Source organism: Hippopotamus amphibius, chromosome 14 (assembly GCF_030028045.1).
Source record: "Hippopotamus amphibius kiboko isolate mHipAmp2 chromosome 14, mHipAmp2.hap2, whole genome shotgun sequence".
NCBI classification, from domain to species: domain Eukaryota; kingdom Metazoa; phylum Chordata; class Mammalia; order Artiodactyla; family Hippopotamidae; genus Hippopotamus; species Hippopotamus amphibius.
In genome coordinates this window covers 15,338,343-15,354,134 of record NC_080199.1, presented here as the reverse complement: position 1 = coordinate 15,354,134, position 15,792 = coordinate 15,338,343, and positions in this window count along the sequence as shown.

Sequence of the window (15,792 nt, the reverse complement as noted above, 5' to 3'; positions counted from 1 at the left end):
CAGGTTTTTTGCATGTCACATGCTGCATTGTGTGGGGGACCTCTGTGAGCTTTTTGTTGTCCTCTTAGATTGGGAAAGGGAAATATGGGGAGAGAGAGACTGCTTTACGATTTCTTTCATCATGTGCTCAGGGCCTAGCAGAATAACAGTGGCATATGTTACAGAAAACAGGTTATGCACATTTATGGGGAACTCGCCTCACTTTTAACTTTAGCAATGCCCTATTCAAGAAGGTATTATCATCTCTATTTTATGGATGAGAAAGATGAGGCTCAAGAACACTACTTGTCCAAGGTAAATGGTGAATCAGTAAATCGGTAAATGATGAATACTGATTTGAACTCAAGTCCAAGTCCAGTATGGTCTGTCTCATTGGTGGATGGACAGTATGCATGAAAATTGCCTAGCATACGCTATTTGAATGAATGAATAACTGTAGGAGTGAATGAACAAAATCTTGGACTCCCACTCGTAAGTCTTTAGTTATTTGTGTGGTCATCTTACCAGCTCAGCAGTTTCTCTTCCCTTCCAGCCTAAATAAAGAAAGATCAAAATTTGTGGTGCTTATAACAAGATGATCTTGTTATTCTTTGATAATTGTCCATGTACCTTGGCTAAAATGGTGTTATTAATAATGGCTTTTGGCTTTAGTTATGCAAAATGAATAAGTTCTGCAGAACTAGAGAAAGCCCACATGCAGCAACGAAGACCCAATGCAGCCAGCAAATAAATAAATTTAAAAAAAAATTCTGCAGAACTGGCGTACAGCAATGCAGCTACAGTTAACAATATTGTACTGTGCACTTTTAATTTCCTAAGAGAGTAGATTTGGAAGTTCTCAACGTAAAAAAAAGAAAAGGAAAATGGTTAAGGTGTGAAGTGATGGCTAATGTTGATTGCCTTGGCTGTGGTGAGTATTTTACAATATACGTATGTGTATGAAGTCATTAGGTTGTACGTCTTAAATATTTACATTTTTTATTGTCAATTATACCTCAATAAGGCTGAGGGGAAATTATTTTAAAGAAAGCCTTAATGTATTCAAACATTTTTGTAAGTCAAACATATAAAAATGGCAGAATGTTGATAATTTCCTATTGTTGGGCATGATGGGAATTTATTACACTATTTTCTTGTTATTTCATGCATGTTTGAAATTTTCTGTTGCAAAAAAGAGCTGAAATTTGTAATTTTTCAATTACCTGCTTTCTGATGTTAGCTCTTTCTCAGATAATGCAGTCTACAACCTACATAACTAGCCCTCACCTGATTTACAGTTCTCTTTTAAATTCCCTACATTTTTTGGCCCTGTAAATGCTCAGCTACCAGAGCTACTTTGAAGATGAAGACATTGCTTGCTAAAATTGGAAGTCTAGTGACTTTCCTTGTCAAGCTGCCCCAGACAGTTCTCTTCAGTCCTCACAACTATCTCAGGACCATAATCAGCTGTCTTCAAACTGCCAAATACATTCAGTCCCTTCAGCTTCTGCTATCTTTTTTCTTTTTAACTAAGATCTTTTGAAACTTCTTAGCAGTCTTTTCTGAACATTAAGTAATATGATATTTAGAAGAGACGTTGAAATCCAGTGTTGAACTTTACAGTGGAGCCAGGAGACCAGTGATCTAGATGCTTCACTTATTACCTGACATTTCTGACCTAACCTATCTCAGGTCGAAAATGGGAAATCGCCATTCTTCCTACTCCCTACAGGGTTATCATGAGCCTTGCAGTTTGTGAATGCATTTTGTAAAACCTAAGACAACATACAAATAAAAGGTTTTGGGTTTTTTTTTTTCATTCATTGAACAAATGTCTAGTGAGTGCATTCTAGGTTGCATGACCGCAGGCCAGACATGCAGCTTACATACATGGGGAAGATATCTTAACATCTCTATTTGCACTTGTTTCCTGATCTTAAATGGTTCAATATTAAAACTAAAAGACAATAACAAGTGTTGGAGAGGATGTAGAGAAATTGGAACTCTCATACATTGCTGGTGGGAATGTAAAATGGTACAGCTGCAAAGTTACCATATAACCCAGAAATTCTACTCCTAGGTAGATAAATAAAACACCTGTGTACATGAAAACTTACATATAAATGTCATAGCAGTGCTATTCATGAAAGTAAAAAAAATTAATTGGGGGCAGGGGAACCAAGTGCACATCAACTAATAAATGGATAAATGAAATGTGGTGTTACAGGCAATGAAATATTATTTGGAATTTTATAAAAAAGATAGACACATTGATGCATGCTACAACATGGACGAACATTGAAAATATCATGCTGAGTTAATGAAGCCAGCCATTGACTCTAGTGAGGAAGACGAGATAACATCTAAGGAGAGATTCAACCTTGCTGGACTTGATTCATTCCCAAAAAAGCCTTACGGACACATGATGTAAATGTGTACCTGTGCAAACTATAAATTATTAAATGGTCTATAAGATCTCTATGAAATAGTCAAAGCATCAAGCGTTAAATCTGCAAGAGGTATAAGAACAGTACTAAAATGGTTCAGCTAAGACAGTGCTGGTCCTCAAGCATTTTTCTATCAGGACATATAGGACAAATGGCACTCACAATTTAAATATACTCCAGTGAGTATCCACAATCTGAATACGGTGAAAACTTCATTGTCACTCAACCTTCTAGTAACATATCTACCTCTGTAACCTCAGGAGTGGGCACCCAAATCAAATCTAGCCAATCATCATATGCCACATCCATGTCCAAAGGGTTTGGCCCAGAGATAACCTCATGGACCATGACACGCCAACTGGATTTCTTCCTTGAGAATGTTTTTGTTGTTGTTCTTGCTTGTTTATGTTTTGGCTGGAGCTAGAAAGGGAAAAACCTCACTTTCCTTTCTGATGAAGGAGTTATAAGGATATGACCCATAACTGCTGGTAGACATACCTCCCATTTACATGGAGAGGCTAGAAAGAATAAAGGAGTCACCCAAAGGAAAGTCATATAGTCAATAGCTATTTATTTAACACCTACTGTGTGCCAAGAACTGTTCTAGGAGTTAGGGATACATAAGTGAACAGGACAAGTGTTATAAAGGAAAGTCTTGGTGGCATCAAGTCTCTGGGGTTCCCGAGGCTAATAGGTTCCCTACTTGGACTGTGTGACATGCTGGAGCAGAAGCTGTCACTTTCCAGCTTGTTCATTTGGACACAACTCCAGGATTAAGGCAGTTCACTGCTTTCTACAACTGTCTGATTAAGGGCCTTTTTCTGGCTATGGGAGCACCCTGGGGCCATATGCAAGACAAGCCAAAAATCCTGGATTCAACCCTCAACCAATGATGGATGGGGAATTGGTAGATAAATAGCCAAGTCCTCTTCTCTGCCACTTGGAATAATTCTTTCTCCCAGGATTACCTAGTAGGAAGGGACCCAGTTACCTAAGCAGTAATTTGCTTGTTAACATACTATTTACTGGCTTCTTCTCTTCTCTCACTTCTTCACTCCCTACAAGTGTTTTCCTGGGATCATTTCCAAAATAAACTACTTCCACTCAAATCCTTGTCTCAGGGTCCGCTGCTACTGTGGGAACCCAAACTAAGACACCTACCAGAAACATCCTTCTAATTACTTAAAAATATATTCACTCCCTTGCACCCACAGAATTCCTAACTAATACTGTAAATTCTAAGTTACCCAATACAGTAGCAGTATCCACATGAGGATTTTGAGGACTTCAAATGCATCTGGTCCAAATTGAGATGTGCTGTATGTATAAAATAAACAATGGCTTTCAAAGACAGTATAAAATATTTTTGTCTCATTAATTATTTTTACATTGATTACACATTGAAATATTATTTTGAACAGTGGTTTACAGATATCTTACTAACATTAATTTTGTTCCATTTTATTTTTAACATGGCTACTACAAAAATTTAAAGTTAAAGTTGTAGCTCAGGTTATATTTCTATGGACGCAAGATAAGCTGGTAGTTTTGAATAAGAGGCAAGTGGGAAGGGCAGCTGGCCTTTGGCCCAAAACTGGTAATTCTGGTCAGAAAGTCTGAGGTGCCACCTCTTCAAATGAGCTGGTTTGTAAGGACACATTTAACCCATGTCCTGTACCCATGCAAAGTTCAGAATCAAACCACGTAGCATAGCTTGCTTGTATCCTGTGAGAAATGCCACTCTAAACCAAGACCAAATTCTGGAAAAAAAGTTTCCACCCCTTTCACCAACTGGTGTGCACACATGCGCGTGTGTCTGTGTGTGTGATTTATCATTTTTCAATGGCCAGACAACTTGTCTTTACTCCTTAACCAAAATAGCCACGCAGGCTATTTCTAGCACGTCTGTGTGTCCTAAAGCATGGCAACCCTTACTCTGCTGCCCTCAAACTACTTTTCTTATTTGACATTTAGACTTCCATCCAGCAACTGACTATCAAGCATTGCCATCCATCTCTGCTATCAGTCAGCTGGTTCAGTTTCCATAAAACAACCATCTCTGTATTGTAATTGCACTCCTTTGTAGATCCATTTGCATGTTTTATTACATTTTCCTGAACAGTTTAAAACAAATAAGTAGAAGAGGGAAATAATATGCTAATATTAACAATAATGCAATTAATGCAAATATGGGGAGAGCATGAAGTAGAAGAAAGGAGGAATCTCTTCAGTTTGGTTTGGATGCATATTGGAAGTAAGTTGGTTCATTAGATGTTTAATTTTGAAGGAAGAGAAACTAATTTTTTTAATCTATAAAATATCTATAGCAGCTTTATTCAAATTGCCAAAACTTGGAAGTAACAAAAATGTCCTTCAATAGGTAAATGGATAAATAGACTGGTTCCTTCAGACAATGGAGTATTATTTAACACTAAAAAGAATTGTGCTACCAAGACATGAAATGACGTGGAGGAACCTTAAATACTTATTACTAAGTGAAAGTAGTCAGTCTGAAAAGGCTACATACTGTATAATGCTAACTATATGACAAAAAGGCAAAACTATGGAGATAGTAAAAATATCAGTGATTGGCAGTGAAGTCAGAGAAAGAGAAATATCATATATCCCTTATATGCAAATCTAAAAAGAAATTATACAAATGAACCTATTTATAAAACAGAATCAGACTCACAGACTTAGAGAACAAATTTTTGGTTTCCAGAGGGGAAGGATAGGGGGAAAGCATAGTTAGGGAGTTTGGGATTGACATGTATACACTGCTATATTTAAAATGGATAACCAACAAGCTCCTACAGTATAGCACAGGGAAGTCTGCTCAATGTTATATGGCAGCCTAGATAGGAGGGGAGTTTGAGGGAGAATGGATACATGCATATGTATGGCTGAGTCCCTTTGCTGTGCACCTGAAACTATCACAACATTGTTAATTGGCCATACTCCAATACAAAATAAAAAGTTAAAAAAAAAAAAAGATTAGTGGTTGCCAGAGGGTGGAGGTGGGGCTGAGGGATGAAGAGGTGGGGCACAGATGATTTTTAGGACAATGAAAACACTCTGTATGATACCATAATGACTCAAATGTCATTATACATTGCCGAGACCAGCTCGGCGACTCGAGGTGAGTGACGGGTGCCGCAAGCTTGAAGAAGACACAGACACAGACTGAAGAGAAAAGTGGGACCGGGGGGCTCAAGACCTCTCGGATCAAGAGCCCCGCTGACTCATCCCAGGCTGCTTTTATTGAGTTCGTGGGCTAACATTCTCAGGTTACACTCATAAACAGTCAAAGGCCTCACATGATTGAGGCAATTATCTTTGTTTACTTCCTGGGTCTGAGTTGAGCAGGTGTGGATTTGAGCTGGGGGTGGAGAACAAAACAGCCCTGGGGGTAGGAGACCTCTCTCAGATATTGGGGGTCTGTGCCCCACCCGTGTTGGCCCCTCTGCGACTGTGCCTGTCTTAGGTTGTTCCTCCCTTGAGGAATCTTACCCGTCTCTGGCTAACCAGTCATCCTCCAGGGCCAAACACGGTGATATAAGGAAGGTTCTATGCACCACCCCTGTTGGCCCCTCTGCGGCTGTGCCTGTCTTAGGTTGTTCCTCCTCTGAGGAATCTTACCCGTCTTTGGCTAACCAGCCATCCCTCAGGACCAAACAGGGTGATATTAGTCTCCACGCCCCGCACCCTCAGCTCCTCCACTGCTCAAGAATCCCATCGCTCGGCCCACATCAAAAAGGTTCCCGAATGTCTTCCCACAATACATTTGTCCAAATGCACAGAATGCACAACACCAAGAGTGAACCCTAATGTAAACTATGGACTTCGGGTGACTGATGTGTCAGTGTAGATTCATCAGATGTAGCAAATGTATCACCTGGTGGGGGTGTTGATAGTGGGGAGGCTATGGAGTGTGAGGGCAGGGTGTATAAGGGAAATCTCTGTACTTGCCCCTCCAAAAAATTAAAAATAAAAAGAGTGAGAGAGAGAGAAAGAAAAAGAAAAAAACCTATGAGATACAGGTAAGATATTGGTGAATATTATATATCCCAATGGTGAAATATTATAATAGAGGAAATAGTTCTTTTAACTTATAGACTGAGATTCTATATTAATAAAATATCCCACTGATCTCTTAGACAATTCTACAGGCTTTTTCAGCACCTGATACAGATACAGCTTTCTTCAATTCAATCAAGAAAATTAGAAGGCCAGACTTAACCTTTCTCCTGTCAATTTTTAAAAAGTAATTTATGAAACACTACCATTATTATCATCACAACCTCCTTTCCATCTCATGCAAATCATCATCAGTGGACCCAGTTTTTCTTCATTAAAATATTTTTGTGTGTTTATTAAATGTGACTTCCATTTAACTAAGAGAAATAGAACTTGAGGTAAGAAATAGTTATAAAACTAATTTGCATTGCATACTATTAACGTTTAATCTCTGTTTTGGATATTCATAAATATGACACTCAGGGGTTAAAAAGCTGAAGTACTCTTCCCAAACATAAAGAACTCTAGAATTCTTGTTTTTTGAAAATAGATTTCCCTTCATTCCTTTTAGACAGTCTACTTTCAATTGTACTCTCAGGGAAGCTGTAGGTATAAAAGTAGCAAATTGAATCTAAATGAAATATATTTGTTTCCTACATTCACAGAGCTTACAAATTATTCTGTGTCTGCAATCCCCATCCTCAGAGTCACACCTTTGAGTGAAGGCTTTTATTATACTGTGGACAAAAGAAATAAAGTCCATTATGCTTCAATATTAAAACAAAAACTGTTAAACTTTTCGATGGGCATTCTTCTAAAATGTATTATTGATATCCATTCTTAGAGTTGACAGAACATAATGACAAATGTTATTAATTATTTGGTATCATTATCAGCCAGCACGTAGTATTGTGCCATTTGGTACAAATACCCTTAAGGGCTAATGAAATGGAGGTATAGGGGTTTATGAATTTACTTATACACTTTTAATAGCTACAATTTAACTTTTTAAATTTTCATGTCTGCTTTTTATATATTTTTCTTCTATACGCTTTTCTAATAATACTTTAATTTTTACTATGTTTAAACTGGCTTGTAAAGTAGGATTTAATATGCTTTAAAGTAAGGATCTGAAGCTCTCTGCTAGGAAAAATAATGATGAATTTGGACATACAATTTTGGCAGCTTCCCTGCTTCTGGGTCTCAGTTGTCTTCTGTGAGGCTGAAATTGTCCAAAGAATGACAGCTGGAGAACTGAATGTCATCACAAGGTGCTTTGGTTTGCTAATGTTTTTATAAGTGTTCGTAAATGATTAGTAAAATTCCCTTCTTCTTTTGATATGAAATATTTCAAGAATGCTAAAAATATTCCCAAATTTTATTTTTTAAGCATATACATATCCCATACAGATTAAATGTTGACATTTTCCTACTTATTTAAGAATTTTTGTTAAAGAAATAAGATTTACAGAAACCAAAAAGAGCCAGTGAGAGAAAGAGTGAGAGCAGCCAAAGACTAAGCCCTGAGGCCTCCAACATTCACAGATAGAGACCCACCCAATGAGACTGAGGTGGGAGAAAATGTGCAGTCACAGGAGTGAAGAGAGTGATTCTAGAAGGAAAAACTGCAGCCTATGCTTCTGAGAGGCTAGGAAGTTGAAGACAGAAGAGTAACTATTGGATTTGGCAAAGCAGAGGTTTTTGGTGACTTAATAAAAGCAGTATTTTAAAGAGAGAGAGAGAGAAACTCAGAAGGTACAGGGCAGATCTCAGGGCACTCAGTGAAGCTATGGAGGATATATATCCAGTGGTCCCTAATCCCTACACCCTGTTGGCTACTCTACCATCCACCAGGACCTGGTATTCTGTATTAGATTTTAAAAAAACATTTTCTGTATTCCGTTAGCCTCGGAGTCACTAGAAATTTTTCCTTTTGAGTGGCAGGACCCAAACATGCAACAAAAACATTACTGCTGGTCATTCCTGCCCCAAGGGTTCAAAAATTTTCCCACAATCTTTAGGGGAACTTTAGCCAAAGACCTAAAAGATCTACATCTGGAGGAGGGAACCCTCCTCCAGTATGTAAACGACATTTTCATCACCAGCGCTACCAAGGAAGCCTCTGACAAAACCTCTATAACCACCCTGAACCACCTAGCTGATAAAGGATATAAGGTGTCTCAGAAAAGGCACAAATATCACAGATCAGGGTGACCTACCTGGGCTTCATTCTCACATTAGGTCAGAGAAGGCCATCCCAGGAAAGGAAAGAAGCCATTTGCAGCCTCGTCCCTCCCAGAACTAGAAGACAGCTTACAGGTTTCCTGGGGATGCCGGATTGTGCTACATCTAACTATGGTCTAATAGCTGGGCCTCTAGATGAAAAGTGAAAGGAAAGGATGATGCTCCTTTTGAATGGAGTTCAGAATGCAAAGGGCCTTTCAAGAATTGAAAAAGCAATTACTTCAAGCCCCTACCCTGGCCCTCTCAGATTTAGATAAACTCTAAACTCTGCGAAGTTTACATTCATGAGAGAAGGGAAATCGCCCTTAGAGAATTAGCTCAAGACTGGGACTCCTTACTGAGGTGGTTGCTTCTTTCTCTAAACAAGTAGATCAAACTGCTAAGAAATGGCCTCCTTGCCTACGGGCAGCAGGAGCTACTACAGCCCTGCTAAAGGAGGCTGAAAAGGTAACATCTGGTCAGCCAATCACTATAAGGACCCCACATCAGGTTCAGGCTTTAGTAAGTTCTAAGGGAACAGAAACGATATCCCCCGAAATGTCAATTCAAGTCAGGCTCTGCTTGTAGATAACCCAGTGGTTACCCTAAAACCTGTCACATGCTAAATCCTGCTACCCAGCTACCCATAGAAACAGGGTCCCTGGAGCCTGACTGTATAGAAACTACAGACACTATCTATTCCAGTTGCCTTGACCTAGGAAGTGAGCCTCTCCCAAACACAGAAGAGGAATGGTTCACAGCTGGGGGCACTTATATAAAAAAGGGGAAAAGGCTGGTGGGATACACAGTGACCTCCCAGACCCAAGTCATAGAGGCATGAAGCCTAATCCCAGGGACTTCAGCCCAAAAGGCTAAACTGATAGCCGTCACCCAAGCTTGGGATAGGGAAGATCTTAAATGTTTACATAGATTCCAGGTATGCATATGCCATCCTACACGCACAAGGGGCAATCTGGAAAGAAAGTGGTAAGCTTACTGCAAAGCATAAGCAGGTAAAATATGGATTAAACATATTGAGACTCCTAGAAGTAGTGCAGCTTCCAGAAAAAGTGGCAGTGACTCACTGTAGGGGTCATCAAAAAGGGAATATGGAAAACATAGGCAGAACACTCTATGACATCCATCAAAGCAACATCCTTTTTGACCCACCTCCTAGAATCAGGGAAATAAAATCAAGAATCAACAAATGGGACCTCATGAAACTTAAAAGCTTTTGCACAGCAAAGGAAACCATAAACAAGACTAAAAGGCAACCCTCAGAATGGGAAAAAATAATTGCCTATGAAACAACGGACAAAGGATTAACCTCCAAAATATACAAGCAGCTCATGAAACTTAATACCAAAAAAGCAAATAACCCAATCCACAAATGGGCAGAAGACCTAAATAGACATTTCTCCAAAGAAGACATACAGATGGCCAACAAACACATAAAAAGATGCTCAACATCACTAATCATCAGAGAAATGAAAGTTAAAGCCACAATTAGGTATATCATCTCACACCAATCAGAATGGCCATCATCACAAAGTCTGGAAACCACAAATGTTGGAGAGGGTGTGGAGAAAAGGGAACTCTCCTGCACTGTTGGTGGGACTGTAAGTTGGTACAGCCACTCTGGAAAACAATTTGGAGGTTCCTTAAAAAACTACAAATAGAACTACCATATGATCCAGTAATCCCACTCCTGGGCATATACCCAAAGAAAACCATAATCCCAAAAGAAACTTGTACCATCATGTTTATTGCAGCACCATTTCCAATAGCCAGGACATGGAAGCAACCTAAATGCCCATCAACAAATGAATGGATACAGAAGATGTGGCATATATATACAATGGAATATTACTCAGCTATAAAAAGGGATGAGATGGAGCTATATGTCATGAGGTGGATAGAACTACAATCTGTCATACATAGTGAAGTAAGTCAGAAAGAGAAGGACAAATATTGTATGCTAACTCACATATATGGAATCTAAAAATGGTACTGATGAACTCAGTGACAAGAATAAGGATGCAGATACAGAGAATGGACTGGAGAACTCGAGGTTTGGGAGGGGGCGGGGGGTGAAGGGGAAACTGAGATGAAGCAAGAGAGTAGCACAGACATATATATATACTACCAACTGTAAAATAGTCAGTGGGAAGTTGTTGTATAACAAAGGGAGTCCAACTCGAGGATGGAAGATGCCTTAGAGGACTGGGGCAGGGAGGGTGGCGGGGACTCGAGGGGGGGGAGTCAAGGAAGGGAGGGAATACGGGGATATGTGTATAAAAACAGATGATTGAACCTGGTGTACCCCCCAAAAAATAAAAAAAAATAAAAGGGAATATGGAGGTAATAAAGGGAAACAACATAGCAGACACAACTGTCAAAAGGGCAGCCCTAGAAGCAATAACTTGGCAATTACCCCTCATATATAAGAGGCCAGATCCATCCAATTATGAAGAATTAAAGCCCAGAAATGGGGCTTCAGTATATAACCAAGCGGGACCCTATGGGGCCTTCTAGGACAGACCCTCCCACCCTGCCCATGACCTCCGCCTGCCTCTTTTTTTGTAGAAAAACTTTAGTCTCCCAGGCCTCCCCTGAGTCACAAAAGACTGGCTGAGAATTAATGACTGAAAGGATGTGAACATGTATTTACAAAAAACAGCAGTTGGGAGAGGAGAACTGGTAACAATTTAAACAATGAATCAGCCATACAGCAGTTACAGAATCTTTACTTTCTTCTTGAAGGACACAGATCACAGTATCTGATGCACTTCCCTGAGTTGTTTTGCAGATACTAAAATCCCCACCAGATGGAAGAAATAAGCTGCGTGATGACCATGAGCAGGTGGCACCCAGACCAGCTGGGGCCTGAGAACTGATGTTAACCCCTGTGACACCCCCTGAGACCTGACCATCAACCAGAGAATGTGTACGAGCTGATCACATACCTTGAAACTCTCTCCCTCACCTTGCCTTTAAAAACCCTTCCCTGAAACCCACTAGGGAGTTCCAGTCCTTCCAGCATTAGCGGCTTGCACTCCTTACTTGGCACCTGCAATAAATGCTGCACTTTTCTTCACCACAACCAAGTGTTAGTAGATTGCGTTTATTGCAAGAAGGAGAGCTAACCCTAATTTGGTTTGGTAACTGATGATCTAGGAGGCCATGGGGGGCCTACTTAATGAACATGAGCAATACTTCTTTCTCCAAACTGCAGCTTGTCAAGCCATCAGGGAGGCTCATCAAGGAAATCACTACAGGAGGGAAGCTCTATATAATTGGTTAGTTGAGCTCATGGTAACACCTCGCATGAAAAGTACAGTCAGTTTGATAGTTGAGACATGCCCCATCCACAAAGTGAACACCCCCAACCCCAGACCCCCAGAGGTCCCCAGATAAACCCCATTCAGACCAGAGGGACACATCCTGGAGAAGACTGGCAGGTTGATTTCACTGTCATGCCAAGAGCACAGGTATGTCTAGGTACTAGTGCACATATTTTCAGGGTGGGTAGAAGGGTTCCCCACTAGAACTGACATGGCAGACAAAGTGGCTAAAGTATCACTAAAAGAGATAGTCCCCAGTTTTGGGCTCCCAGGATCCTTACAAAGTGATAATTGCCCAGCATTCCTGTCTCAAGTGACAAAAGGGATAATGAGTGCCCTAGTCATAAAATGAACCTTGCACTCACCCTGGAGACGCCAATCATCAGGGAAAGTACAGTGATGCAATCAGACCTTAAAATGAATCTTAGCCAAGGTATGCCAGGGGACTCAAGAAAATTGGATTAAGTTATTCCCGGTGCCCTACTCCACACGCAATTAGACCCAAGGGATAAGTTAAAGTGCATTTGAACTCATGTATGGTAGACCCACTCTCCAAACCCAGGAGAAGGGACACTTCAGCCCCCCTGAAATGGAACAACTCTAGTGTTCCCTCCAGGTAGGGGAAACCATGCTAACCAGGTGCTGCCTAAACCCACCAACCTGGCCCTCCACCCCTTCCAGCAGGAGATGTATCTAAAAACCTGGAAAACCCACAGCCCACAATACCAGTCACTCCTAAGTGGAACAGACCCCACTTGGTGATGCTAACTACCCATCTACCTCAAAGTTGTAAGGGGTCACTCCGTGAGTGAAGGGGCCCCCAAGCCCCAACCTCTGGAGGAACAACTGGGGCAATGGACCACCTTGACTACACATGTGAACCTCTCTTTGACCTGAAGCTTCTCTTCCAAAAAACAACAAATGCGTGTCCCCAAAGAGCAGATGACTAATTGCAGGGATCACTGGGCTCAGAGGTGAGCTAGTGACCTTGGCCGGGGAAACCATACACAACACTGTCACCATGAAAAAGGTAACAGCCACCCTGGCGATGGTGGCCAAGGAGACCGGCCTGGACTACCAGCTGTGACACAAGTCCACTGCCTCCCTGGCTGGGATGGTCCTGAGGAACCAAGTTACCCTGGATCATCCGTCAGCTGCCCGGGGAGGGGTCTGTGCACCAGGCAGCATGTCAAGCTGCTGTCACATGGATGCACGTGGCCTAATTAAATGAGGCACAGACAGACCACAGGGAAAGCCGTTTGGCTGCAAAAACCAGGCTGCCTGATCTGGTGAACAAATCTGGAGCCGGGGTAACACGGGCCACCCTAGTGCCACTAGGTTTGTGCCTTTCCTGGGCCCCTTAATTATAACAGAGGAAGAAAAGAACTAACAGCGTGTGGAAGCTGCCTCCCTCATCCTTTAGCCTAGGTGTCCTATTACTTTAGCTTCCATGTCAAGAGTTAAATATTAGAGAAATGTTGCTTGTGCCCAAATAGCTCATGAAGTTCCCTGAAGAAAGTTCCATCCCAGAGTCTGGATTAATTTTGGCTACTACCTGTTGTAGATAAGTTTGCTTTCAGCCTAGAAACCTTGCAAATAAGCAGAGATAAGAATGCAAAGTAAAAATAACTGCTGACAACTTAAAGTTCTGTAGGAGCCTTGTGATCCAGCCCACAGGAGCAAGCAGAAGAGCAAAGGAATGTTATGCTTCCCTTGAAGGCCGGGTGGCTCCAAGAGGTCTGCAACCAGCCTTTACCCTTAATCTTGAACACCCCCGCTTCCAGTTTCCCTTCACATAAAAGAAGCCTGACTTCTACTCTGAGATAAGATGGCTCTTTAGGATATTAGTCCCATCTTCTCTGTTTGCTGGCTTTCTGGATAAAGTCACCCTTCCTGCCCCAACACCTTGTCGCTCCACTTATTGTCCTGTCCTGTTGTGTGGCGAGCAGTACGAGCTTGGACTTGGTGACGTAATGACCCTCCAGACGGCGGTGGCGCAGGGACAGCGCAGTTAGGGCCCAGGCCCGGGGGCCACAGACGCGTCCACAGGCGGCGGGGGAAGCCCTGCTCCTCCCCCGGGCCTGACGCCCCCACACCCGGCAGGAAGCAGCGGCAGGAGCCGCACCTGCGCCCCTCAGCGCCCTCAGGCCCGAGGAGCGGGGCGGAGACAGAGGAGGACGTGGCACCGCAAAGCCCAGCAACATTCCCGGGGAGGAAACACAGAATCTGGTCAGAAAGTCAGTCTTACCTTTTTTTCTCTCCCCTTGTGCTTAGTCGAGCTTCACTTGCTCACAGGCCGCCTCCTGCAGGGGCTTCACACCCGGCCCTTCAGACCAGAGTCCCTGGTGCGAAATGGCTGCGCCGACACCTCAGCTCAGCCGGCAGTGTGCAGAGACACTGCACCCAGCACTATGATTCAAGATGGCGGTGAGGGGGGCCGTGTGCAGAGACGCTGCACCCGGCACTGTGATTCAAGATGGCGGTGAGGGGGCCGTGTGCAGAGATGATGCACCCGGCACTGTGATTTGCAGCCACGAGCAGCACAGCTGAGCCCGCCCCTGGAGGGTCCCGCCCCCTCCCCGCTGACACGAACCCATTTCAGCAGCCCTACTGGTTTATAGGAGAGAACATGTGTTCTAGACCACAAACTCCTACCTCTCTATTCTTCGATAGGAATAACACTCTCCTCTCCTCTTGAACCAGACTCTCATTCTGTGGGTTCAAGCAACACCTGGCACAAAACCCCTTATTGGGGTCTAACTCGTGAGGGTCCGTAACAGAACAGGAAGAAATCAAACACTTTTCTGCCCAATGACGGTGTGTGACATCTCCTAGAGACCTAGATAAGGGAGAAGCACTGGACTAGCTAAGAAAATTATTTGTTTCTTAAATACGAGTGTAGTCTGCATCATTCCCTTGAAAAGTGACGTCTACCCTTGGAAACTCGTGCCTCCCCTCCTGATAGAAGCCAGGTGAGGTTTATAGACCTTCCTGTTCTATCAGGTCAAAGACTTAAAGAAACAGACACTCAGGAACCTCTCAGAGGTGGGATTCTTGAAGGAAATTCATTGTCCGAGAGACCAAGGCTCACACTAGACCCAGGAGCCAACAGCATCAGAGCATTTTCTCCTTCAGACGCCCCCACCCTACTGACCTGAGCCCCAGAAATCACCCTGTCACTCTCAACTGAGTGATTGAGACTTGAGACTTGGTGACTGGCCAGGGGAAAGCAGTCTGATTCAGGTGTTGGGAACTTCATGGGGATGAGGTTTTCCTATGAGGAAGGGTCTCCTGCAGGAGGCGGGTAGAGATTCACGTGAAGAGAGTGGAAGGAGGGCCTTCAATAAAAACCAGGGGCAAGAGGGATGGTGTTGGCCCTGGGGGGTTCTCACGAAGGGACCTTTTTGTAAAAGGCCCAATTCTTTAAGTGATTTCCATTTTCGAATCTAGGAAAAAACAAGTTGTGAAAAATTTTATTTCCCTTCTTACTGAAATAGATAACCCTTTGTAATTTATCCCTGCTCTTGAGTTAACTAAATTAGAATATCCCTGCCCAGTGCAGGGCTGCAGTTCTCAGGAGGCTGATGGAACAGGATGGTGAGAGGAGAAAAGGAACAGTCTCCCCACCTCCACTCACTGACCTACTGGGGAGAGAGCATCACCCTGTCACATGGACCCTCACTCAGAACCTCAGGTCCTGAGCAACAGTCCTGTGAAGGGTGATGGAGCCAGGAGGTGAGGGGACAATTCCGCACAGTGTCAGGGAGCTCTCCTTAGTGCAC